The 26,062-nt window shown below is 44.7% G+C and overlaps 1 long non-coding RNA gene across 1 annotated transcript; it reads left to right on the top strand.

The window, feature by feature from the left end:
• Positions 1-1,987: 1,987 nt before the first annotated feature.
• On the top strand, positions 1,988-24,736 carry LOC120407067. The gene is made up of 3 exons (XR_005599772.1): positions 1,988-2,115; positions 4,807-4,902; positions 23,722-24,736. It is a non-coding gene; the product is annotated as an uncharacterized LOC120407067 (long non-coding RNA).
• Positions 24,737-26,062: the final 1,326 nt, after the last annotated feature.

Raw genomic sequence — 26,062 nt, 5'->3', positions numbered from 1 at the left:
AGAAGTTATTTAAACAGATTTTGCCTATTTTGGGGGCTGACACTGTACCCCATATTTTTCATAGTGATATTATGGTTATAGCATAATTATGATGCATTTTATGCAAGATACGTTGTGTGGGGTGTCATTGGAAAAGTTATGATTTGCTGAATATGATTATCATATTTGTATGCATGTATCATTTTTGTATCCGAAGTTATGAATATTGACTATGTATCTGTATTTCAAATGTAGTTACACTTGGGTAACGCCCACTAGACAATCAGTCTAGATAGCTGGTTGGGAAGGGCCTATTCAGGGCAATGAAACAATAGGCCTTAAGAGACGCTTATCTCCCACTTGGGAGCCTTCCTGAGAACACTACAGACAGCCTGTGAGTGGTGGCTGCTATGACTCTACAAGGACATGTGACCAGGCCACATGATGCTGGACTCCATCTTGGGATGTCAGTAGTTTTCCACAGACTGATCTGGGAACCAAGTTTTGGAACACAGGGTTCCTGCCATATGCAAAAGCTGTATAAGGCAGAGAGTGACATCATCCGTTGTTCTTCACTCCCCACTCAAGAAGACTCTGAGGTACAAAGACTGAACTGGGGGAGGTGCTGGATGGAGGGCTTTGCAACTTGTCACAGCAGTACAGTATGAGAGGGAGCCCAGGCTGGTAGATCAGGGGGCTCAGTGATACCCCAGTTCCAGGTGGCACCCTGTGGGGAACCCATCATGGGGACATCTAAATTATTTATTTGAATTGTATGGCTTCATGTTAGTCTAATTGTGGAACAAACGGACTGTGTTGTAAGGGTGGTTAAAGAACACTCATTATAACTAGGAGTAATGGAAGGAAATCAAGAAAAGAAAATGATGTGTTTACTATGATGAAAAATTCTGCACAGTGAACTCAGTCAATCTGGGACTAGTCATCCAAGGAAAACTGTCTCATCACTTGATTCATTTAAAACTACTAGGCTTGCAAAGCCCTTGAGAATATATTCTAGGGAACAATCACTGCGGGGAACCCAAGGCCCTGAAAGGTCTTTTCAAGAAGTGGCCCAGAGCTGCAAAATTCCTATCAGAATCTGGAATCCCCCCTCTAAAATCTGATTTTTGCATTTTGGTCATTTATAGAGAAACAATTGAGGTGCACCCAGAGATAATCCACCTCTTTGAAAGAAGAGTTGGCATTGACATCATTTTTGCAAAATTAGGAGCAGTCTGTGTATGGACATTAGGTGTATTACTCAGCTGCTATAATTATTTAGCACCATGTTGTGTGCTGTTTACTTGTATGAGTATAACTTGTAGGCAGCAGCTGTACCTAAGAAAATAATTCAACCAGAGAGAGAAACTCACATCAACCAGAATTTATCAAGTTTACTTGAGATTTTGCTCTAACTAAATAGTTAAGAACTTTGCTATTCAACTTCAAACCGGAAAGCCTTCCTGCTGAACAATGTTGTGTGGCCTGAAAATGGATCTCCTTAAAGCATAATCAGAATCAATAGGATTAGAACTAATTCCCTGCAATTTGAGCCAATGTCTATGTTTATGTCTAAACAATCCTTCATTGGCTGTCTGTACTGAACAGGATTTTAGTATGTGTCATTTGGCTGTGATGGTACTAAGCCAAAACGGCATATCCTTAGTCCTATGGTTATGCTTCTCTGCCCTTATGTGTCCGGAATGAATGATTTCTTCCATTTCCAATCTCAGTGACTGTAGAACCACAAGTACTTCACCTTTAAAAATCAAATAATCCTCCAGAACTCTGTCTCTCATGCTGGACAAAAGTATTTTTCTTATGGCCAACCAACAATGATAGTTTCCGCCAGTGTGGAAAACTGGGGTTCCTATTTTATTGCAACTGTAATGTATAGGAATTGGGTAGTACCCTTTTAAATGGTTTGGGAACTGTCACAGGTGACTGTCCCTTTTAAGGGGAGATGGGCACAGCTCCACCCGTGATGCATCAGTTGCCTCCCAGTTGATGCTGTGTGGCTAGTGGGACAGGTGATAGCCTGAAGAGCACTTGGTCCTTATCAAGACCAGGAAAAGTTCACTTGTGCTGTAGAATCTCGGGGTGCAGAAAGTTCCTAGCAGAAGTTCTTGTGTTAGGGTAAGGCTCTGGAGGGGGCTGATGGAGGAAAGGGGAAAGGCTTCTGGGGATTACTGCCTGCTTTGGTCAGGGACAATGTTCTGTTTTGGGTTACTTTATGAGCTGTGTTTGAATAATAAATTGGGCCCTGAGGCAAAGGCCTGAAATACACTTGGATGTGGCATGTTGCTCCTTTCTGGACTGGTGAGACAGCCCAGGAACTTTCCAGTGGGCCTTCTGTCTTCCTTTGAAGAAGCTAACAGAGCAGCTGTATATTTGTAACTGGCTTTGTACTTGTGTGTGTGTGTATATATTTATATTTGGAAACCAGCTGTGTCTGTGTGGCTTCCTCATTCATAATGTTGTGTAGAGAGCAAAGATACACCAGCAACCCTTAGGTCTGTCAGGTTCTTGTCAGACACAAGTAAACTAGGCATAACTAGAGGTAGCTGAAGAGTGGGGAAATATTTTGCAAAAAGCTTCTGAAAAACGTGTCCTTTCTATGACAGATTTCTGAAACTTAACATTTTCAAAAAACAGGAATTTTTCACAAACTTTCACTTTGACTGACACTGTTTGAAACTTGAAGCATTTTTTTGAACATCTCCAGGCCTAATGAAATAAAGTGAAATCTCAGTTCACTTGTCCTTGTTGTTGTCAGACTTCCCAGAAAGAACTTGTTCAAGATAACAGGCCCTTCTCTACCCTTCTGTAGTTGTACTTAACCACAGTATCACATTTCTATAGGCATGAAACCATGCATTGTAGTCTCACTAGTGCTGCTGCACGGGGGTTTCCCTCCCTCCCCCCATGATTGCTTCCATGTTTTTATGGTCTGACCCACTGTAACTCTTCTATATGAATTGTTGGTAGTGCTTACCGCTGAAGGTTATTGCATACAACTGCTTCATCTGTACCTAGTTCATTACTATGAGGTGCAAGAGATCTGAATGCACAAACCACTGGCTTCTTTTTATGGCAATGTAAATAAGGACTCTGTTTAACTATTAAAATCAATGGAATTACATCAGTATAAAACTGGAATGAGGGAAAGAGAGATCCAGTGTGAATAAAGGAAAATACTGAGTCTTTGTCACTAGTATCTTTTCCAACAAGGAACCAGCCCTCAGAACTAAAAATTCCCCAGTGCTGCCTGGAGCTCAGCAGGGGGGACAAGAAGATAGTCTGGGACATGTTATGGAAGCCTCTCTCATCTGAGTGAGCATTTACTCATGCAAGTATTCCCAGTCACTTTGGAGTCATTCTGCCAGCATTAGCAAGGAAGTCATTTAGTCAGGAACCGGTTGCTGTTCCTAATTTATTCTAACTAGCAGGTGACAGCTTGATGGTGAGGTGTTCAAGGGACCTGGGGAGTTGGGTTGGGAGTAGTAGGGAAATTGAGCATGAGGTGGAAACAAGCCAAAACTCAGCATAAAGCAAACAAAAAATACCCACAAGCAAACCAACAGAGAAAGGCATGTTCCGTTCCCCTAGCACCACACAGAAAATAGTTTTTAAACAGTGATAAGAAATGAAAAACAAGGGGAAAGTCCACCGCACTAGCAAAAAGCAAACCTTGCTCATAATGATGAAGGAATTAGACTAGTAAGTTAAATATTTCACATTCCAAAAGGTGCCTGATGCCAAAGCAATATCAGAAAGGAGGCAGTGGGAAAGTAAGGTGGATGACAAGGTGCAGCTATCTGATAGAACATGTTGTGCAAAGAGAAGAGTGCTAAAGAGAGCAATCCAAGGAGTTCATTTTAAAGGAATCACTTCTTGAATGGGGGGCCATGCTGTAAAATCAAGGCTCCATCCTTTATTATTCATGTGAGTAATTCTCACCTGAGCTGTCCCACTGGAACATGGGCTTATTCACAGAATAAGGGTTGCAAGCAAACTATCACTGATTTGCATAGAGTATATGTTTTACAGCTGGTATAGCAGTAGCCAGCGTTGCCTTAGGGTGACCAGCTGTCCTGATTTTATAGGGACAGTCCTGATTTTTGGGTCTTTTTCTTATATAGGCTCCTATTACCCCCAACCCCCTGTCCTGATTTTTCACATTTGCTGTCGGGTCACCCTAAATTGCCTGCTTATCAGAAAGCAAAGCTGAACTCATCCCAGTGAGCTAACTGGTGTGTATTATACCAAGCAATTCTCTTTAAACAGCAGCAGATGGTGCAAGAGCAAGTTTGAAAGTAGCCACCATACTTCTTATTGGCTGAGCAGCTGGTTCAATCACGGACCTGGAGGACTGTGAAAGAAGATTGTTAGAACGATTGGTGCAGCTGGGTAATAGTGGTACCATTTGCACTGTGATTACAGGATCAACAAATTAAAAAGAAATACACACAAATGACACACAGCACTTTACGTAAGTGATGAACAAACAGTAATGGCTCATCTATGTTAGTGGGAAAGAGTCCCTTACGTTTGAGATGTATCTCAATGAAATGTCATGTGCTTCCTTGATTACAATGGGGACTTGTGCTTAAAAATTAATGGTACATCTGACCCTTTTAACACATACACTGTAAAGAAAAAGAGTCAAGGACATATTCTCTCAAAGTATTTTTTAGATCAGAGGAAATTACCAGACTCATTGTGTGGGGGCCTGTCTTAGCTCAGCACTTCCAGTCCTCAATCTGAACATTTCCCCTAGCTGCTTTGGACATGAATCAGTGGGATTTTTTTTCTTTTTTTCCCCAGGAGCTATTTGTGATTCCTACTGCACGCAGTGCTTACTGGTTCTACAAATCCGAGATCAGACTTGAATCCCAGTCTCCTGCATTTCCATAGGAACAGGTAAAACTCCTGTGAGGTTTTAGCACATTTCACAGTTTTCTTCTTTACTAGTTTTTGTTGCAAATGCACCCCCTCTTGGTCTTGTAGTTCAGGTGCTGGGCTAAAATGCAGGTGATCTAGGTTCTGTTCTTTGCTCCATGTGTGATCCTGAGTAAATCACATAATCTCTCTGTGCCTCAGTTCCCCCTTTGTAATTCCTACCTCACAAGGATATTGTGAGGATAAATGTGGTACCTTACACAGACCCATCAGTCTGTGTGGGGCCCTTATATACTAAGGTCCTGGGAACTATAAAAGAACCTAGAGAGAAACTCCTAATGCTAGTTTCTTGCAAAGTGAATGAATTCATTCCATAGCTGATGTCAGTGCTTGCCCTTTGCCAAGAGCATTCTTCTTTTTGCTGATAAATGCTTAAGGTCTGCCTTGCCTTCAGGTCTCGACTTCCTTCCAGTGGAGGTATTTGTCAAAAGGAATGGAGGATATTCTTTGAAACTACAGAGTATTTGCTGTGTTATGGGAGTGGAGAAGTAAGAAAAAAATCTCTCTTGTGGATGTTCTTTATGATGAGAATAACAGTGCTTGGCACTTCTCTTTGCCTTACCTGAGAATTCCCATGGGAGCACGCAAGGTCGTCATGACAGCGACATTTTAAACAAACATAAATTTAAAAAAACCCTTCTGATTATAATATCTGAGCCCTCAAAAGCTCAGCCGCTTGTATGTATGGCTTTGGTACCTTATTTGCATAGTATTTGTATTCGCCTTTGTGGGAGAATACATATAGTAGGAAGCTGAAATTATAGCTGTTTTACAGGAGCATGTAGGAGCTCAAACAGATCAGAGCTGCACTGTGTGCAAGGGAGAGTCCCTGTCCTAATGAATTTGCAATCTAAATAGACACGACATAAACGGAGAGAGGTGAAGTGACCAGCCTAAGGTCACAGAGTAGGTCAGTAGCAAAACTGAGATTAGAACCCAGGTCTTCCAAATGCTAATGCATAGTCTTAGCCACTAAGACATATTGCCTTTATAGGCTAATCTTTAAGCACATCGAACAAGGCATGAGGACATTTTAGTAAAGCTTTTGACATAGTCCCATATGACATTCTCATAAACAAACTAGGGAAATGCAATCTAGATGAAATTATTATAAAGTGGGTGCACAACTGGTTGAAAGACCGTACTCAAAGAGTAATTATCAATGGTTCACTGTCAAACTGGGAGGACACATCTAGTGGGGTCCTCCAGGGGTTAGTCTTGGGTCAGGTACTAGTCAATATTTTCATTAATGGCTTGAATAATGGAGTGGAGAGTATGCTTATAATATTATGGATGACACAAAGCTGGGAGGGGTTGCCAGCACTTTGAAGGACAAAAATTAGAATTGAAAACAACCTTGATAAATTAGAGAATTGGTCTGAAGATGAAATTCAATAAGGATAAATGCAAAGTGCTACACGTAGGAAAGAAAAATCAAATGCACAACTGCAAAAAGAGGAAAGACGGGCTAGGTTGTATTTCTGCAGAAAAGAAACTGGGGACTATATTGAATTGAATGTGAGTCCACAATGTGATGCAGTTGTGAAAAAGGCTAATATAATTCTGGTGTGTTTTAACAGGAGTGTTGTATATCAGAGATGGGAGATAACTGTCCTGTCCTACTCAGCATTGGTGAGGCCTCACCTGGAGTCCTGGGTCCAGTTCTGGGCACCACCCTTTAGGAAAGATGGGGATAAATTGGAGAGAATGCTGAGGAGAGCAACAAAAATGATAAAAGTTTTAAAGAATCTGACCTGTGAGGGAAGGTTAAAAACACTGGCTACGTTTAGTCTTAAGAAAAGAAGACTGAGGGGGGAACTGGTAACAGTCTTAAAATATGTCAAGGGATGTTATCAAAGGGATGGTGATCAATTGTTCTCTGTGTCCACTGAAGGTAGGACAAAAAGTAATGGGCTTACTCTGCAGCAAGGGAGCTTTAGGTTAAATAATAGGAAAAACTTTTTAACTATAAGGGTAGTTAAGTTCTGGACTAGGCTTCCAAGGGAGGTTGTGAAATCCCTGTGATTGGAGGTTTTTAAGAACAAGTTAGACTAGTGGGGTGGACGGATAGCTCAGTGGTTTGAGCATTGGCCTGCTAAACCCAGGGTTGTGAGTTCAATCCTTGAGGGGGCCACTTAGGAATCGGGGGCAAAATCAGTACTTGGTCCTGCTAGTGAAGGCAGGGGGCTGTACATGACCTTTCAAGGTCCCTTCCGGAGATAGGATATTTCTATTCTCAAATGTATTTGATTGGCCCCCCCGTCTTTGTATCAGTAGTTGTTTATGCCCCTTCCCCCCAAGTACATATAGCACCACCTAGCTGTGAAGACAGAGTGGAGAGTAGTGGCTGCTGGCCACATGCCCAGCTCTGAAGGTAGCACCTTGCCAGCAGCACAGTAATAAGAGTGGCAATGTACAAAGTGATCTTCATCAATATCACTTATCACAGAAGACTTAGTGCCCCATTGCTACCCTTACTTCTGTGCTGCTGCTGACAGCCAAAGCCCCATGGCCTCCAGGTGGGGGATTGGGCCAGTGGGAGAAGGAAAGCCTGAGACTGGGCTGCCCTCCTGGTGAGGGAGAGCCTGAACCTGGGTGACAGGACTCTGGCTGTCCCCCTTTTCCCCACCTCTCAGGTGTTTATGGCCCTATCTGCCCAAGCCCCAGCCCACCCAGGACTGTCAGCTAGAGCTCTAAAAACCAAAACCACACAGATCATGCCTCCATTGACACATTCCCTGCCTCCCTTGGGAGGCCCACCCCATAGTTTGAGAACCACTGGGTTAGACAAGTACCTGTCCGGGATGGTCTAGATATACTTGGCTGCCTTATCACAGGGGTGTGGACTTGATGACTGCTCCAGGTCCCTTCCAGCCCTAGATTTCTATGATTCTGTGAGAGCTGAGTTCTCTTACCGCCTTGGCCACTAACCTATTGCGTGACATCGGGGGTTGTTGGGGGAGTCTTACATTCCCAAAAGCACCCACTAATTTGTGTTGCCTCACATTTCGAGTGTCCAGCTAGATACTCAGCTGTCTCTAATGGGGGCACCGACAATGCGAGACAATCCAGATTAGTGGGCACTTTTGAAAACGTTGGCCTTCATCCACTCTGCCTCCATTTGTAAAATGGGAATAATAAAATGCCTCATCACAGGAGGCTTGTTTGAGGTGTGCTGAGGCTTAATCAGTAGGCCCAGATCTTCACTAGGAGCCTGAATAACATCAAGAATCTGGGCGTTCATGTTTGTAAAACGCATTGGAAGACTCAGAGGAATAGTGCTCCAGGAATAGAAAGTATATTTTTGGTTCTCACAGTAGGACGCTGGGATGATAAAACTTCCACACAACAGGCACCAGATCATTGGGCCCACTTTCCAATTTGTCAAGTATCAGGGGGTAGTCGTGTTATTCTGTATCCACAAAAACAACAAGAAGTCCGGTGGCACCTTAGAGACTAACAGATTTATTTGGGCATAAGCTTTTGTGCGTAGAAAACCCACTTCTTCAGATGCATGGAGTGAAAATTACAGATGCAGATATTATATATACACATGAAGAGAAGGGAGTTAGCTTACAGGGGAGAATCACTGTTGACAGGGCCAATTCGATCAGGGTGAATGTAGTCCACTCCCAATTATAGATGAGGAGGTGTCAATTCCAGAAGAGGCAAAGCTGCTTTTGTAATGAGCCAGCCACTCCCAGTCCATATTCAAGCCCAAATTAAAGGTGTTAAATTTGCAAATTAATTTTAGTTCTGCTGTTTCTCTTTGAAGTCTGTTTCTGAAGTTTTATTTATTCAAGAATAGTTACTTTTAAATCTGTTATAGAATGTCCAGGGAGATTGAAGTGTTCACCTACTGGCTTTTGTACGTTACCATTCCTGATGTCTGATTTGTATCCATTTATTCTTTTACATAGGGACTTGTCCAATATACATGGCAGAGGGGCATTGCTGGCACATGATGGCTTATATCACATTAGTAGACATGCAGGTGGATGAGTCCTTGATGGTGTGGCTGATGTTGTTGGATCCTCTGATGGTGTCCTAGAGTAGATATGAGGACAGAGTAAGCAACAGGGTTAAATACAGGGATTGGTTCCTGGATTAGTGTTTCTGTGGTGTGGTATGTAGTTGCTGGTGAGTATTTGCGTCAGGTTGGGGGGTTGTCTGTAAGCAAGGACTAGGCTGCCTCCCAAGGTCTGTGAGAGTGAGGGATCGTTTTCCAGGATAGGTTGTAGATCGTTGATAATGCGCAGGAGAGGTTTTAGCTGGGGGCTGTACGTGATGGCTAGTGGCGTTCTGTTATTTTCCTTGTTGACCTGTCCTGTAGTAGGCGATTTCTGGGTACCCATCTTGCTCTCTCAATCTGTTTCCTCACTTCCCCAGGTGGGTATTGTAGTTTTAAGAATGCTTGATAAAGATCTTGTAGGTGTTTGTCTCTGTCTGAGGAACTGGAGCAAATTCGGTTGTATCTTAGGGCTTGGCTGTAGACAATGGATCATGTGATGTGTCCTGGATGGAAGCTGGAGGCATGTAGGCAAGTATAGTGGTTAGTAGGTTTTCGGTATAGGGTGGTATTTATGTGACCATCACTTATTTGTACTGTAGTGTCCAGGAAGTGGATGTCTTGTGTGGACTGGTCAAGGCTGAGGTTGATGGTGGGGTGGAAATTGTTGAAATCCAGGTGGAATTTTTCAAGGGCCTCCTTTCTGTGGGTCCATATGATGAAGATGTCATCAATGTAGCACAAATAGAGGAGGGACACTAGGGGACGAGAGCTGAGGAAGCGTTGTTCTAAGTCAGCCATAAAAATGTTGGCATACTATGGGCCATGCAGGTACCCATAGCAGTGCCACTGACTTGAAGGTATAAATTGTCCCCAAATCTGAAATGGTTGTGGGTGAGGACAAAGTCACAAAGCTCAGTATGCTGTGGCCTCATCAGGGATACTGTTCTTGACAGCTTGTAGTCCATCCTCATGTGGAATATTGGTGTAAAGAGCTTCTACATCCATGGTGGCCAGGATGGTGTTTTCTGGAAGATCACCAATGCGTTGTAGTTTCCTCGGGAAGTCGGTGGTGTCTCAAAGATAGATAGGAGTGCTGGTAGCGTAGGGTCTTCGGAGAGAGTCCAAATAGCCAGATAATCCTGCTGTAAGAGTGTCGATGCCTGAGATAATGGGGCGTCCAGGGTTTCCAGGTTTATGGATCTTGGGTAGCAGAGAGAATACCCCTGGTCAGGGCTCTGGGGGTGTGTCCTTGTAGGTTTGTTCCTGTGCTATAGCAGGGAGTTTCTTCAGCAGATGGTGTAGTTTCTTTTTGTACTTCTCTGTTGGATCAGAGGGTAATGGCCTGTAGAATGTGGTGTTGGAGAATTGCCTGGCAGCCTAATGTTCATAATCCGACCTGTTCATTATGACTAATGCACCTCCTTTGTCAGCCCCTTTGATTATAATGTCAGAGTTTTTCTGAGGCTGTGGATGACATTGCGTTCTGTATGGCTGAGGTTATAGGGCAAGTGATGCTATTTATTCACAATTTCAGCATGTGCACATCTGCGGAAGCACTCTATGTAGAAGTCCAGTCTGTCATTTTGACTGTCAGGAGGAGTCCACGCAGAGTTCTTCTTCTTGTAGGGTTGGTAGGAGGGTTCCTGTGGGTCAGTACACTTTTCAGTGGTGTGTTGATAATATTCCTTGAGTCGGAGACGATGAAAGTAGGCTTCCAGATCACTGCAGAACTGTATCATGTTCGTGGAGATGGTGGGGCAGAAAGAGAGTCCCTGAGATAGGACAGACTCTTCCACCGGGCGCAGTGTGTGGTTGGACAGATTAACAATATTGTTAAATGAGATGAGGGTACCACTGCTGTAGTCCCCTGTGGCATTAGGAGTTTAGATAGTTTACTGTCCTTTTTCCTTTGTAGAGAAGTGAGGTGTGCATTGTAAATGGCTTGTCTCGTTTTTGTAAAGTCCAGCCACGTGTAAGTTTGTGTGGAAGGTTGGTTTTTTTATGAGAGTCTCCAGTTTTGAGAGCTCATTCTTGATCTTCTCCTGTCTGCTGTACAGGATGCTGATCAGGTGATTCCTCAGTTTCTTTGAGTGTGTGGCACAATCTCTCACCATAGTCAGTGTAGTAAGTTGATTGCAATGGATTTTTTACCTTCAGTCCATTTGGTATGATGTCCATCTGTTTGCACTTGAAGAGGAAGATGATGTCTGTCTGTATCCAATTTGTGCCACTCTGGCAGTGCGAAGCACCCACCTTGGGAGATTCTGGCTAGTTGTATGTCCAGTGTAGACGTACCCTCAGAGAGAGCCTGGAATCTGGGCCCATACAGTCAGTCATGGCTAAAACAATCTACTTCTTTCAGTCAATGGCATGCTTTCTACCAGAGCCGTCTCACCACCACAGAGTGGCTTCTCACACACAGACAAACAATTTCCCTTCAAATATTGAACCACTGTTTCCATAGGAGATATTGGCTGCAGTTTACAAATATATGATTCTGCCACCTTCACACTGAGTAGTACCAAATTTTGAGAGCCATTTCCCTGAAAACTGCTCCTATAGTGACCTCAGCACGTGTAAGAGTGGCAGAACCAGCCTCTCAGAGCTTGCTAAAATAAAATGGGGCCCTTATCCCGTGCTCCTGGGAGTTCGGTATGTGCAGTGATGGCAGATTTGGACCCCTGGCAAAAAGTTGATGAGTTTGATTTAACCTGCTAAGAGAAAACAGCTATTGCATATGCCTTTCCGGTGAAACCTATTGCACTACATTATTTGTGTTGTGTATACTCCCACTGTACGGTAACAAATCCATATCCTGTTATGTTGCCTCCTTGGCTGTCTTGTTGCTGCTTAAGGAGGAGCTGTTGGTCTGTTTTGTAACAGTAAGTTAAGTCATAATACTAGAAATACTTGGATTTTTTTTTAAATGTCTAATATATAGTCCACTTTAAAATATATGCTTCTACAATTCAGAAAGCAAAAGCAGTCATTAGATGTCAGTACTGTAAAAGGAAGCTGTAGTAATTCATAGTGAGCTAACTCCTGAAATGACAAAGAGGAATAATAGCAGAATTTGGCCCATATACGATGATGCACCATATAGGAAATGTGTAAGATGAGGAAACCGCACATGTTTTCAGACTTGGATTTTGATGACTTCATTCTTACCACAGTGACTGGTGAAGATACATCATTTCTGATTGTCATGAGGAGTTGTTCCTCTTAAAAATCCAGAACTTGTACTTAAATTGTGGCTGAATTTTCATCATGTGTTGCTATAACATGTATGGTGTATCTTCCCCATTGTAAAGTCCCCTGTGGCTGTCTCATCTCATTGCGGGGCCCAATTTTTGACTGTTTTCCACTGGTATATTGCCATTGACCTACAGAAGTGTAAAACTGGTGTGAGGGAGTGGAGAGTTAGGCCCAGTGCATTTTGCTAGATATTACCCTGAAGTTATTTCGCTGTAATTAAGGATAAAAATATTTAAAAGCACTGAAGTGACTCAGGAGCCTTAGGCCTACACTGTGGGCCTATAGCAGCAGAGTTATGGTGTCCTAGCTATGCTGGCACAACCCTGTAGCGTAGACACAGCCTACAGTGGTGGAAGGGATTTTCCCATCACTGTAGAAACACCACCTCTCTGAGGGCAGGTCTACACTGGGTGGGGGGATCGATCTAAGGTACGCAACTTCAGCTATGTGAATAGCATAGCTGAAGTCAAAGTATCTTAGATCGAGTTACCTACCGTCCTCACGGCGCGGGATCGACGTCCGTGGCTCCCCCTGTCAACTCCGCTACCACCGCTCGGGTTGGTGGAGTTCCGGAGTCGACAGGAGCGCGTTCGGGGATCAATGTATCGTGTCTAGATGAGACGCGATATATCAATCCCCGAGAAATCGATTGCTACCCGCCGATATGGCCGGTAGTGAAGACGTACCCTGTGTGACAGTAGCATTCTTCCATTGCCATAGATGCACCTACAACTGGGGATAGGTCAGCATAGCTACAGTGCTCAGGGAGGTGGATTTTTCACACCTCTGAGTGCAATAGCTTTGTCAACCTAAGTGCTAAGTGAAGACCAGGCCTTGGTTCTGTTTTCAAAAATTGACTTGCAGTGGGACTTAGGCTCCTGGGTCACTCAGATGGTTTGCAAAATTGTATTTGTTTATGCATATTTTTCAAAATAAATTCTTTGTGGCAGATAGCGTCCTGATTTTAAGAGAACTGCAGCCCTGTAATTCACGCTCTTGTCAGACTCTGTCACTATGATTGTAATCTCTAATGCTTTTTAAAATGCTGTCAAGGTGCTCGGTATTGATCTGATACATTCAAAGCTAAGTGGCCGATCCTGTGAGATGCTGAACACTCCCTGCAAGGGGCAGAGCAGGCTCAAATCTGAGAGGAGGAAAGAGAGGGTTTGGACACCTAGTTCAAAGAAATGGTGGGATATCAAGGAGAGATTTGAGTCTGCTCAGAGTGACAGAAGTCAGGAATGGTGACTTAGATTTGAAAGTCATTATCACAGCAATGGTAACGGAGACCAAAGGAGTGGATAAGGTTACTGATGATGGGTGTAGTGAGAAAAGAAAAGGGACCAAGTTAAAACCTTTGGATAACAGCAGAGAAGTGGCCCACTGAGGCAGGAGGTGAACGAGGAGAGGACAATTACATAAGTGTTTATTAATTTCTGTCTTGTCCTGCTTTATTTATTTCTGTCATTGTATTATTTATCTGTATAAAGGATTTTAGCATACAGTTTGTATTACAGCCTGTGATGGATGTTAGGTTCTAAGACCCTACATGAAGATACAGAGATATTCTGCTGACCCGTGATGACAAAGAGACCAGCAGGGTCACATTAGCTTCTGTCCAGTGTTTGCATTCCTCTCTCAAGTCAGAGGGGAAACACAAACTCTTGCATGGAAAAACATTAGAAACAGCAAGCTCAGCGAGAAGATTAGGCTAAGATTCGTATCTTATTTGTAAGAATAAAGGGAGAACCCAGGTAAAGGTGTGAGTTTTGGACACTGAACTACATCTGTAGAGCTGGTGGGAACTCAGCCTGCTCACACAGACTCTATACAAAATAAAGTTCCATTATATTCTGCTATTCTATATTTCCCCTAATGAATGTATCGAAAGACTTAGATGTTGATTAAAGTAAGTGATAAAGTACCAGACAAAGCCCGCTAGAGTGATGAGCTTCATCATGCAGTTCTTCAAATGCACATCAGCCTTGGTTTGCAATTTACTCCCTGCACTGGCATCCAGAGTAAAGCTTCCTTAGACATAGGCTCCCGTGCCTTGATTACAAAGTGAATTCAGAGAGCTGGAGAGGAAAGTAACAGACAGGATTCTGAGTATTCTTCTACTTTCGCAGTCCATGTTTCACAGTCCATTTTCTCTTTCTCACACTGTCTCTCTGGCGACTGTATCCCTGCTAAAACGTTATCACAACACACACACAGAGACTCACCCACACACGCCTGTCACACTTTCTCTGCCCAGATGGATGTAACAAAATGAAGTCGGGAGCTCTTGAACGCTCAGCACCTGTCTCAGATAAATGAGGATGAAAGAACAGCGATTTTTGTGAGAGGGTTCACAAAAAGCTTTTCAGGTGATTGGCGACAGGTGAGGCCCCTTAGCTGGTGACTCAGCTCTGTGTTTCACTGGCGGTCATTAAGGATGACATGGCTTAAAAGAGTAGGGTGTTACATAAGCGTAGGTATTCTTCTCTTCCTGTAAAAAGGATGTGCAGTGTTAATGTCTGATATCAAATAGCTGCCACATTTCACTCCAGAGGTGGCTGCATTTCAGTGGTGAATGAAGTGCTGCTTGCATCCAGCCTGCATTTCAGGTTGTCTGCACAGTGATTTAGACTCCTTCCCGATGAAATGTGCTGTACGGAGTATATATATGAGGAATTACCATTGTCACTGTGTCACTGATATAATAAGGCTATGGTAATAGAAGGTGCAGAAGGCTGGCTTTGTGGACATCTGTATTCGGTTCTTGGCTCTGTCACAGATGTTCTGTGAGACCTTGGGCAAGTAATAGAATCTCTCTGTGTCTCAGCTCTCTGTCTGTAACTTGGGGACAATAAAACTTCTAATCTCCCACCCTCTGTCTGCCTTGTCCCACAGAGCTTATAGTCTAAATAGACAGTGATTGTCTTTTAGTGTGTTTTTGTACAGGGCCTTGTACAATGGGGCCCCAATCATGGTGCTATAATTATAAGGATAGTGACAAAGACTCCCATATGTTCCTTGCAGGAGAAGCCTTATGCCTTAGTTTAGCTGGTAAATGGGAGGCCAAGGACATTACATTTTTAAGGGTCACCTCTGGAATATTATTGGGACAACATTGGTTACTCATCAATAGGCTAGTGCCATGCTACTCTATTTTCATTGCAGAACTTCTGTCCTTTCTCCAGGAAGGGGTACCCTTTCTCCAGGAAGGGGTATCTGCATTGCTTCAGTTGTTTACAGCAAGTACCTTTAGGTCTCAGATTTCTTTACGCTCTGAATTCTTTACGCTGGTGACCTCTCTTGAAGTACAGTACCAGCTGTTTCAAAGGGTTCTTGGGTTCATTTAGGAATTGGAAGATCTAACTATGCAGAAAAAGAGCCAACTTTTCTGGAAAAAAGAAATACCACTAAGATGTTTGTTGGGCTGGGTGGCTCGGTGAAAGCAGGGAACATCTGAGAGGTGCATGCACCAAAACCTGTCTGATCCAGCCTTGCTTACTCTAGTTGAGATGTCGAAAAGCTCTCCAGGTGACTGCAGCTTTATTTACTCTGTTTCTGATTCAGAGGATGGAGCTGCCAATTTCTTATTTTGTTCAGTTTCAGCAGTTGTAGTGCCAAGCACACCTGCCGAGACACATGGATCTTCTGAGAAACATGATCACCCACATTTGAAATAACTATAGATAGTCTTGAAAAGAACCACAAAAAAAAAAGCTGCTTCCGCAGAGAGAGTGGCACAAACTTCAGTGGCCAGTTGGTGGAGAGAAGCTGCAACTGACTGCACCTTTGCTGCCATTAATTTAAATGGGGCACCGCATGGACGCAGGAATCTGCCAACATGGATTGAGTGGGTCTGATGTCAGCAGATGAGTTTTCCTTCTAAGGTGCAGCAGCAGCAGCAGCAGCACTAAAATGGCAGTACACATTCCATCGAGGATGTGTGAAACTGGGACCAAAGAGTCTGATGCATGTAGGAGATGCTGACCCCTCAGTGCGGGTCTCTGGTCTACTACAAATGTAGGTCGACTGAAGCCGCGTTAAGTCGATGTAATAATGTATGTGTCTACCGAGTCCCTTCCACCGACCTACGTTGCCTGTAAAGTTGACTCTGTACTCCACCTCCGTGGGAGGTGTAGCGCTTGATTTGACACCCACAGGTTGACGTGGGGATAGTGTAGACACTGTGCTGTGTAATTTGAATGAATTGGCCTCCAGGAGGTGTCCCACAGTGCTCTGCTCCGACCACTCTTGAGAGCACTTTCAACTCCACTGCCCAGCAGTCAGGTACACAGGAAACAGCCCCGGGAACTTTGAATGTTCATTTCCGGGTTTGATCAGTGTGAAGAGCTCGCCAGCACAGCTGATTTTGGAGACTCCAGGCCGCAAACGCACTCCAGCATGGAGTACACAGGAGGTGCTGGATCTTATTGCTGTGTGGGGAGAAGAGTCTGTGCAGGCAGAGCTCCGATCCAGCAGAAGAAATGCAGACATCTATGCCACGATCACGCGGGACCTGGGGGAGAAGGCCTACACCAGGGACGCGCAGCAGCGCCGCATGAAAATAAAGGAGCTTCGGCAAGCGTGCCAGAAGACAAGGGAGGCGAACACTCATTCTGGTTCTGCCCCACAGACATGCTGCTTTTACAAGGAGCTGCATGCGATTCTCGGCGGCAACCCCACCACTTCCCCAAAAGGCAGCGTGAATACTTCCCAGGCGTCCTGGGCCACCTCGGGCAACAATCAGAAGGACTTTGTTGATGATGATGATGAGAACGGGAGGCAGGCAAGCAGAGGATCCATTCTCCGCAACAACCAAGAACTGTTTTTAACCCTGGAGCCCATCCCTTCACAGGGCCAGGTGACGGCTGAGCGTGATGCTGGGGAAGGCACCTTTCCAGTCAGACTGTAGGGGTTATGTGCTATTGTTTTTTTATGTTTAATCTGAACAAAAAAGGAGGTGTAGTGAGGATCTGCTTCCCAGTAACCACTCCAGCTACGCAGAGGTTGCTCTCTGGAAAAGACTGTTTATGTGCAAGGGGATGGCCCAGGAATCCTCCATGGAGATCTCTAGGAAGCTTTCATGGAGGTAAACTGCAATCCTTTGCAGAAGGTTTCTGGGAAGAGCTGCCTTATTTTTTCCACCACACTAGGACACTTTCTCACGTCACTCTGGTATTAACTCTGCTGGCATTATATGCTGCAATGCTGTGTGCTGCAAAGAACTAGGTCTGTACCCAGACGCTTGCAGCCTTTGCTCCCGTGCGGTCACTGTTACCCTCAGGAGACTGATATCACATACGGTCAGCTAGGGGAAGTTTTCAGTGCAAGCCCTTGAACCACGAACAACAGAACAAGTAATCTGCCCCCCTTTGGTGAAATCTGGGTCACACAGCCACGCTTTCCCTAATGTATCATGGCTGTGGTTGGAAAGGATCACTGGGTATTGCAAGCAGCATTGAAAAAAGTGGGGGCATGGCTTCCTGTGTGTCTCCCTCCTCCCCAACCCAGTGCCACTTTTGTAAAAAAAACAAAAAAAAACATACAAAAAAACCCACTATTTGGGAATGTGTACACTGGTGTCTGTCCTCAAGCCCCATCCAGGTTGCTAGGGGGAAGGGAGCATTTCTCAAGTTCCCAACTGTGCTCCCAATGATGTCATTACAAAAGTAGCAGCACAAGACCTGTCACCCATGCCTCATGGCCATATTTAGTATGGCTGGAGCAGAAAACTGACTCTTGCAATAGCCAGTGGTTGTGATTACATTGTGGCTTGCAGTGAAGTGTATTAAGGGGTGCATTTTTAATAAAAAATAATCAACCCTGCATCAGAAACAATGTATGCACTGTCAATGGTTCCCTTGTGCTTTGCATTCCTTGCAGCTGAAACCTTGTCCATTGGCACATCCTCCACACTGGGACAGAGACTTTCCCAGATTAGTGGGTGGAAAAAGAAGACTTGGGAGGACGTGCTCAATGAGTTAGTGAGTGCCTCTGAGAGTGACAAGGTGGATCTCAGCACATGGAGGGTTTCACTGTCCGAGAACCTGGCCATGGACAGGGAGAACAGAAGAGCATGCAGGGAACAGGAGCTTGTCATGCAGGAGAGATGCTGCGGATTATGAAGGAGCAATCAGACATGTTGAGGCATCTGGTTGAGCTTCAAGAAAGGCATATGAATGCTAGAGTCCCTCTGCAGCCTATGCTGAACCTGCTGCCATCATCGCCCAGTTCTATATCCTCCTCCCACAAACGTCCTGTAAGGTGGGAGCTCGGTATCCCTTGCACTCAACACCAGAGGAGGGTACAAGGACCAGAGGTGCCCATTCCCACACCTTTGATTGTTACTGCAGTACATCTGTAAGCAAGCTGTCCTTGTTCTCCCCCCCCGCCCCCACCAGTGTTATCAGCCCTTTTGCCCCAGGTTATCTTACCTTTCTTTGCTGTCTCTATGTGTTTGTGAGCATAATAAGACAAAAGAGGATTGAGGAGAAAAGGCTCTTTATTCATTCAACACACGCTGGTTGGTGGGGGTGGAGTTTACAGATGAGAAAATGCAATGGAGGGGACAGTTTGGTAAGGAATAACACAGATAAGTGCCACATTACTCTGGCTCATTGCTTAAACTGTTTTTCAAAGCCTCACGGAGACACAGAGCTCCTTGATGTGCTCTTCTTATTGCCCTGGTGTCTGGCTGCTCCAAATTGGCTGCCAAGCGATAAGCCTCAACCCCCCGAGTCCTCTGGCAGAAACTTTTCTCCCTTTGTTTCACAGATATTATGAAGCACACAGCAGGCAGCAATAACAATGGCGATACTGCTTTCACTGAGGTCTAACCTAGTAAGCAAACAGCACCAGCGACCTTTTAAATATCCAAAGGCACATTCCACCATCATTCTGCACTTGCTCAGCACATGGTTGAATTGGTCCTTACTGCTGTCCAGGCAGCCAGTGTACAGCTTCATGAGCCATGGGAGTAAGGGGTAGGCTGAATCTCCCCGGATCACAACTGGCATTTCAACATCATCAATGGTTATTTTGCAGTCTGGAAAGAAAGTCCCTGCTTGAAATTTTCTGAACAGACTGGAGTTCCTAAAGATGCGCGCGTCATGTACCTTTCCCAACCATCCCACATTGATGTCTGTGAAATGGCCCCTGTGATCCACCAGCACTTGCAACACCATTGAGAAGTAGCCCTTTCAGTTTATGTACTCTTTGGCAAGGTGGTCTGGTGCCAAGATAGAGATACGCACGTGTCTATCGCCCCACTTCAGTTAGGGAACCCCATCGCAGCAAAACCATCCACTATGTCCTGCACGTTGCCCCAAGTCACTACCCTTCTTAGCAGAAGTTTGTTAATGGCCCTGCAAACTTAGATCACAACAGATCCCACGGTAGATTTACCCACTCCAAATTCATGCCCCACTGACCGGTAACAGTCTGGCATTGCAAGCTTCCACAGAGTGATCACCATTTTAGTATGGCGGTGCTTCAGTGCTGGGGAAAGCTCTGCACATGGTTCCTGGAAAGCGGCCTTCCACATTCGAAAGTTCTGCAGCCACTGCTCATCGTCCCATAGCTACATAATGATCTGGTCCCACCAGTCAGTGCTTGTTTCCCGGGACCAGAATCAGTGCCCAACCGTGTTCAGCTGATGCATGACTGGCACCAGCATCTGCAAATTGTTTCCCTCTATGGCTTGCAGCAGGGCTGCTTGCGTGACATTGCATAGTTCTGTGCTGCAGCTCCTGTCTCAATTGTTGAAATACTGCAGGATAAGGCGCGAGGTGTTTGTAATCCTCACAACAACAGTATACAGCTGAGCGGGGTCCATGCTTATCGTGCTATGGCATCCACACAGGTAACCCAGGATTTCAAAAGAAGGCGCAAAAAAGGCTTGGTTTATTTGCTGTTGATTTCAGGGAGGTAAGTGCATCATGGGAGGCTAATGACAGGTTCCCATAACCAGGTCCACATGTGACAATGTCTTGGTCCCATGAGGCATTGCAAGCGCTACCCAAAATTCCATTTGGCTACGTACACTGTGGGATAGCTACCCACCATGTTGTCCTCTGTGCGTCGATGCAAGCGCTGCTAGTGAGGGTGCACTCCGCTGACATGATGAGCATGGTGTGCACACGCAAGATCGACTTGCTTAAATCGGAGGCTTGCTGTCGACTTATATAAACTCGACTTAACTTTGTAGTGTAGACATGGCCTCTGAGATCCCACATAGCAGGTGGCTGCGATGGGGTATACAAACCTCGCACTGGGCAACACAGGGTTCATGGTCTAATGTGGGAGCAGGTGGCCATGCCCCACCACACCTGTGAGAGACGTCAGAATTGGAGGGAGGAGTTTAAAAGGGAGAAACCCAGCTCAACTGGGGGCAGGCCAATGAAGAGTGCAAGTCTCCAGTCCTCAGCTCCTGGAGCAAGGACTGGCTAAAGGCAAGAACTCCTCAGATGACTGGTGACCCCCCACCCTCAGACGGACTGTTACAGATACCCTTGTGACAGGACGGTGCCTTTACACTAGCCGGTGAGCCTAGTTGGGCCCACAGCTTTACCATATCTCTGGGATGACTGGTTTGTATTTACTTCTTTTGTGTATATTCATAACGCCCTAGAAGGGATGGACTGTTCAGGCCTCAGCTGGGGAGCTGAGCCCCTTAAGACTGGACTGGTGTGATGGAACACCCAGACGTGGCACAGGAGAGGCCTGGGACCCAGGCGAGAGGTGTGCCTGGTGTGAGAATTTGGGTGACTCTGACCCCATAGTGCTGGGCACTGTATTTGAGTAGTGCCTAGAGAGATGCCCCAATGGAGACAGCCTCATAGTGCTGGGTCCTTTACAAACAGAGCAAGAGACAGCATCTACCACTAAGAAGTTATAGTCTATAGGCAAGACATGCAAAGGGCAGGAAGAATTATCTCCATTTCATAGATAGAGAGCTGGGGCACAGAGCGATTCAATGACTTGCTTGATATCATGCAGGAACCCAGATCTCTTCAGTCCAAATTTAGTGCCTTAACCACAGAAATTATTGTCCTCTTATAAGTAGCCATAAGGGGTATCCTGGGAGGATCATTCTTGATACCATGATTTACTTGTTTTCCTGTCCATCTGCATTAAATGAGTTGTTTTGCTCTATTTATATGAAAACACAAATTATCAGTGAATTTTATTGTTAATAAAATATCATCTTCCTGAAATGACAATGGTAATACCCATGGTCTTCTGCTTTGGGTATTACTGAGCAGTTAGTTTTTCTGTCCCAAAGGCAATATCTGTCAATATTTTATTTCCTGAAATCTTTATCCTTATATATGTGTATAAGGCTGTCTGGCATCTGCTTTTGTGATCTACTTTCTGATTTCCAAGGCACTAATGCAAAGTGTAAGTGTGTCACAGTGTTGCTTCAGCTGATCATCTCTGTATAAAGTCACCACCATTCCTGTCTGTGTCTTAGAATTGTAGTTACTCACCGGCTTGCAGCACTAAATAAAACAGATTGTGGAACTGTGCTTAATGCCATTCAGCACCCTTTTCTAGAGCCACCTGGTCATATAAAGAACAGATGACATGCCAGCATCGCTTGCTTTATAACATAAACTAGATTCTTTTAAACATGGTGACCATTTGAAGAAAGGGTCATGAAAATTTGTATGTTAGTCTATTAAAATGTGTAATAACTATGTGGCTAATTGTTTTTCTGGGAGCTAACACAGATACAATCACTGCACAAAATCCTGCTCCTCTCATCCACAGGGTTATTGGAACTGCTCACCTGAATGTGGCATGATTTGGCCCATACTATATATTAAATGTCTGAACTTGTTCTGTACTATGTATGGAAACAACCAAAGAGGTATATTAGTACATTTATGACACAGTTTACTGTTGTCATGTGCTCTCTTGATAAGCGGTGGTGTAGCAAACGAAGAAAAGGAAGACTGGTTGTGGTAAGAATCACTACACATTATGTAAACCCAAGTCTTCTCCTAATAAAAGCACTTTAAAGTTTGATGGGGTTTGCAGCACCAGTTGCTAAGAGACAATTGGAGCCATTTGGAACAGATTTATAACACTTTGCGAATTAGGATTGTCTACACATGCAAATTAATCTGGAATAAGGTAAAGCAGTGGTTTTCAAACTGCGGGTCACGACCCAGTACTGGGTTGCAAAATGTAAGGCACTGGTCACGGCGGCTCTGATCAGCACCAGCGACCGGGCCATTAAAAGTCCCATTGAGGGTGCTGCCTGGCTAAGGCAGGCTAGTCCCTACCTGTTCTGACACCGTGCTGCACCTTGGAAGTGGCCAGCAGCAGGTTCGGCTCCTAGGTGGGGGGGACCACGGTGCTCCGCATTCTGCCCCTGCTCCAAGCACTGGCTCCGCACTCCCATTGGCCAGTTCCCAGCCAATGGGAGTTGGGGGGGCAGTGCCTGCGGGTGAGAGCAGCGCGGAACCACTTGCACACACCTTCATCTAGGAGCCAGATGTGCTGCTGGCCACTTCTGGGGCACAATACTGTCTGCAGTGCCAGGACAGGCAGGAAGCCTGTCTTAGCGCCCCCACTGCACCGCTGACTGGGAGTCACCCGAGGTAACCCTGTGCCCCAATCCCCTGAGCCCCCCCAAAACCAGAGCCCCTTTCTGCACCCCAAACTCCTCATCCCCACCCCACAGCCTGCACCCCCAGCCAAGAGCCCTGACCCACTCTGGTACCCCAACCCGCTGCCCCAGCCCAGAGCCCCTTCCCTCACCCTGAACCCCTCATTCCTGGCTCTACCCCACGGCCCTCACCCCTGTACCCCAACCCTCTGCCTCAGCCCTGAGCCCCTCTCACATCCCAAACCCTGCATCATCAGCTCCATTGGGTCACGGACATCAGCAATTTTCTTCAAGTGGGTCGCCAGAAAAAAGTTTGAAAACCACTGAGGTAACATATACATTTTTAAAGGATTAACTATTCCTGACTAACATCCTGTGTAGATGCTCTTAGATGTGGATTAAACTAATTCAGAATAAGGCATCCATTCCAGAACCAGAGTGAATCAAGAATCACTGTTCTGAGACAAATCCCAACATAGACAAGTCCTAAATAATACTAAGGGGCAGATCCAAATTCTATTGAACTCAGTATAAGTGTTTCCATTGACTTCAACGGACTTTGGATCAGGCCCTAAAATTCGAGCCACATTTGCTAAAATCATGGCCACTGAAAAAATTCTGCTGATATTATTATGCTAAAAATGGAACCTGAGTTAATTAAATGTAGGTGAAATTCACCCCGGTGCAAAGGGCATATACACAATGTAGATCCCACTAAGCCACACTAGCGTACGTGCCTTGTGCTGGCCCGTTGTACAAGAGTGAATTTCATACTGTAAGCTTGTTGGGATCTGTGTGTTTTATGTGTATTCTACACTGTCAGTGAAAAGAGTGCTCACAAATTGCATCAGCAATTTAAGTATTATTGTTAATCTTTAACTTATTTGTGGTTATTTTGTAGCTGTAACTTCACAGTGATTGCACACCGGAAGCAGGTTGCACAGCTGACATCCGAAACAAAATTAAGAGTCATACGAAGATAGGACATTGCCACAGCTCTGGCGTAATTAGGACTCATCATAATCCAATACAGGAAATTGGCACATCTGCTTTTCAGGCTGTTGATCCAACTGTGTTGCTGAATGTGCGCACTGGCAACGGGAGTTCTGATGCATCTTGCTGTGTTCTGCAAAGCTGTCTTTGCATAAATATTTACATAATTTCCTCCAAACATCGGTGGAAGCAGTTGTTTTTAACACTTTTCCTCCCATGTGTAATGCTCGTTTTTTCTTCCCCGATCCTGAGAAAGAAGTGTTGACTTTGTTACAGTGTGTCTCATTCTGAATCAGGTTAAATAAACAGTGGTAAATTTTTAACCAATATAATTGAAAGTAGAGCAAAGGTTCACATCTGGCTTTTTGATAGCAATAACATGGGTCTGATCCTCCTTCTGTTGAGGTCAATGCCTAAACCACCAATGAATTCAGTGGATGCAAAATCAGGGAGTGCTTTGTATTTGAGCCCACCTCTGTTTCCTCTCTCAGATCCCTCTTCCTTGATTTCAGGAATGCATTGCCTTTTTTATGAAGTAGCTTATTCCTCTGGCTATGGAGAGTTAATATCTATTGTTCAAGGTTGGCATAACCAACTGTCTGCTGGGGAAGTCAGAAATAGTCATCACAACAATATTGTCACAATTAAAAAATATTTTTTTTACAGCTGGATTGTCCCTTCACAATCTGCTCTGGATCATGAGTGGTCCCAAGAGCAGCAAACCAGGGAGAGAGTTGATATTCTCAGAGTCACAGTTCTTTCTCTCGTTCTCTCAATGGGCACAGGTCAGAAGCAAGTTACTTCCTGCTCTGTGCTAGCCAGCACCGGCGTCGGCACCTTGGCAATTTCCATCTCACCTGTGCAGAGTGGAGAGTAGCAGCCCCATTGAAGTGGCTTTCCCCCTGTGCTGTGAGTCATGACCTGCAGTGCAGGTAGCCTGTGTAGGAAAACAAGTGGGGCCTTCTGCCATCTTCTGTTTCTGTATGATATTGTAAGGACCTATCATAATGTGGCCCTTGTTGATTTTGACCATCAGTGCTCCCATATATAATGAGGACAGCATAGCTGCCTAGCACAATATTAGTGTGCTCAGAATTTTCAAATTTGCAGGGTCTCTGGGTGATTTCAGAAGCTTCTCTAGTTGTCCACAAATATTGCTAATATTTGCTTTCTCTTGTGCACATCTTGCTTTTAGTTAAGATCTCTCTCCTCCCTCCCGCCCCCATTTTCAAGGAGTAGTACAGACTGCAATACACAATGGCACCACTTTAATTATTCCTGAAAGGAATGATTACTGAGAAATTTTGAGTTTGCATAAGTACTCAGCTTTGTCTAGACAGATAATTTCTATCTGGATGATACGTGCAATAAAACAATTATTTGTGCTCAAAGTTCCTGTATTGCTTAACTCTACCCTCTTTATTTTGGTTTGGTAAAGAATAACCGTAGGCAACATCTATAACTGAAAAACAAAAAGCTTCTATTACTAATCATCCTGTCAGCTATTACACTTTTATAATTCGTGCCATTTACTTAGTTTCTGTTCTCCCATTGCAGATGAGACTCTGACTTTCATCATTGTTACTCATATCCTGTGATGGGACGAGAGTGGGATTTGGTACAAGGTGCCTGGAAACAGGTTCTGTTTTGGCTGTTAAAGGGGTCCTTTATGTAGCAGAATTGGCCTCCAGTGGCTACCCCTGAGGGCGGCATAGAGCTGCTGGAACAGCTCTCCAATGCTCACCCCACACACCCTGCAGCTTCTGTGTCTGGGGAAATGGGGGTGTGTGGCTCTGGCTATACTTGCTTGCTAGAATGTCCCCTCAGGTGCTGCTGCAGCTTGGTGTGGGTTAGAGCAGCCCTAAGGCTCCTCTAACTTACATCAAGGGCTGAGCAGGCTCCAGGGAGCCCCAGTATATGGGAAGGACCAAAAGTGTCGGAAAGCCCCCTGTCTCTTGCCCTATTCCCATACCAAACAGGGCTCAGGAAGAATGGAGAATCTGGCCCATGTGTATATAGTTAGTTACAATTATGTTTTCATTCAGAAGCCAAATTTCCCTCAAAAAAACTTTTGGCTCTATTTAAGTATCCTACAGAGAGTGAGTTGTCTCACTGTTTACAGTCATCTTGGAAAACAAATTGCAATCAACCAACCTTCCAACATCTTGGCTAGTTTATATTCTATAATTAAACCAGCAAAAAAGTTGTTTTGCACTCGCTTGATTTTGGATGACCATGTTAAACTCCCC

This window comes from Mauremys reevesii, linkage group 5 (genome assembly GCF_016161935.1).
Source record: "Mauremys reevesii isolate NIE-2019 linkage group 5, ASM1616193v1, whole genome shotgun sequence".
Taxonomy (NCBI): domain Eukaryota; kingdom Metazoa; phylum Chordata; order Testudines; family Geoemydidae; genus Mauremys; species Mauremys reevesii.
Note: the sequence above shows the minus strand (reverse complement) of the source record. Positions and strands in the feature narration are given on the sequence as shown.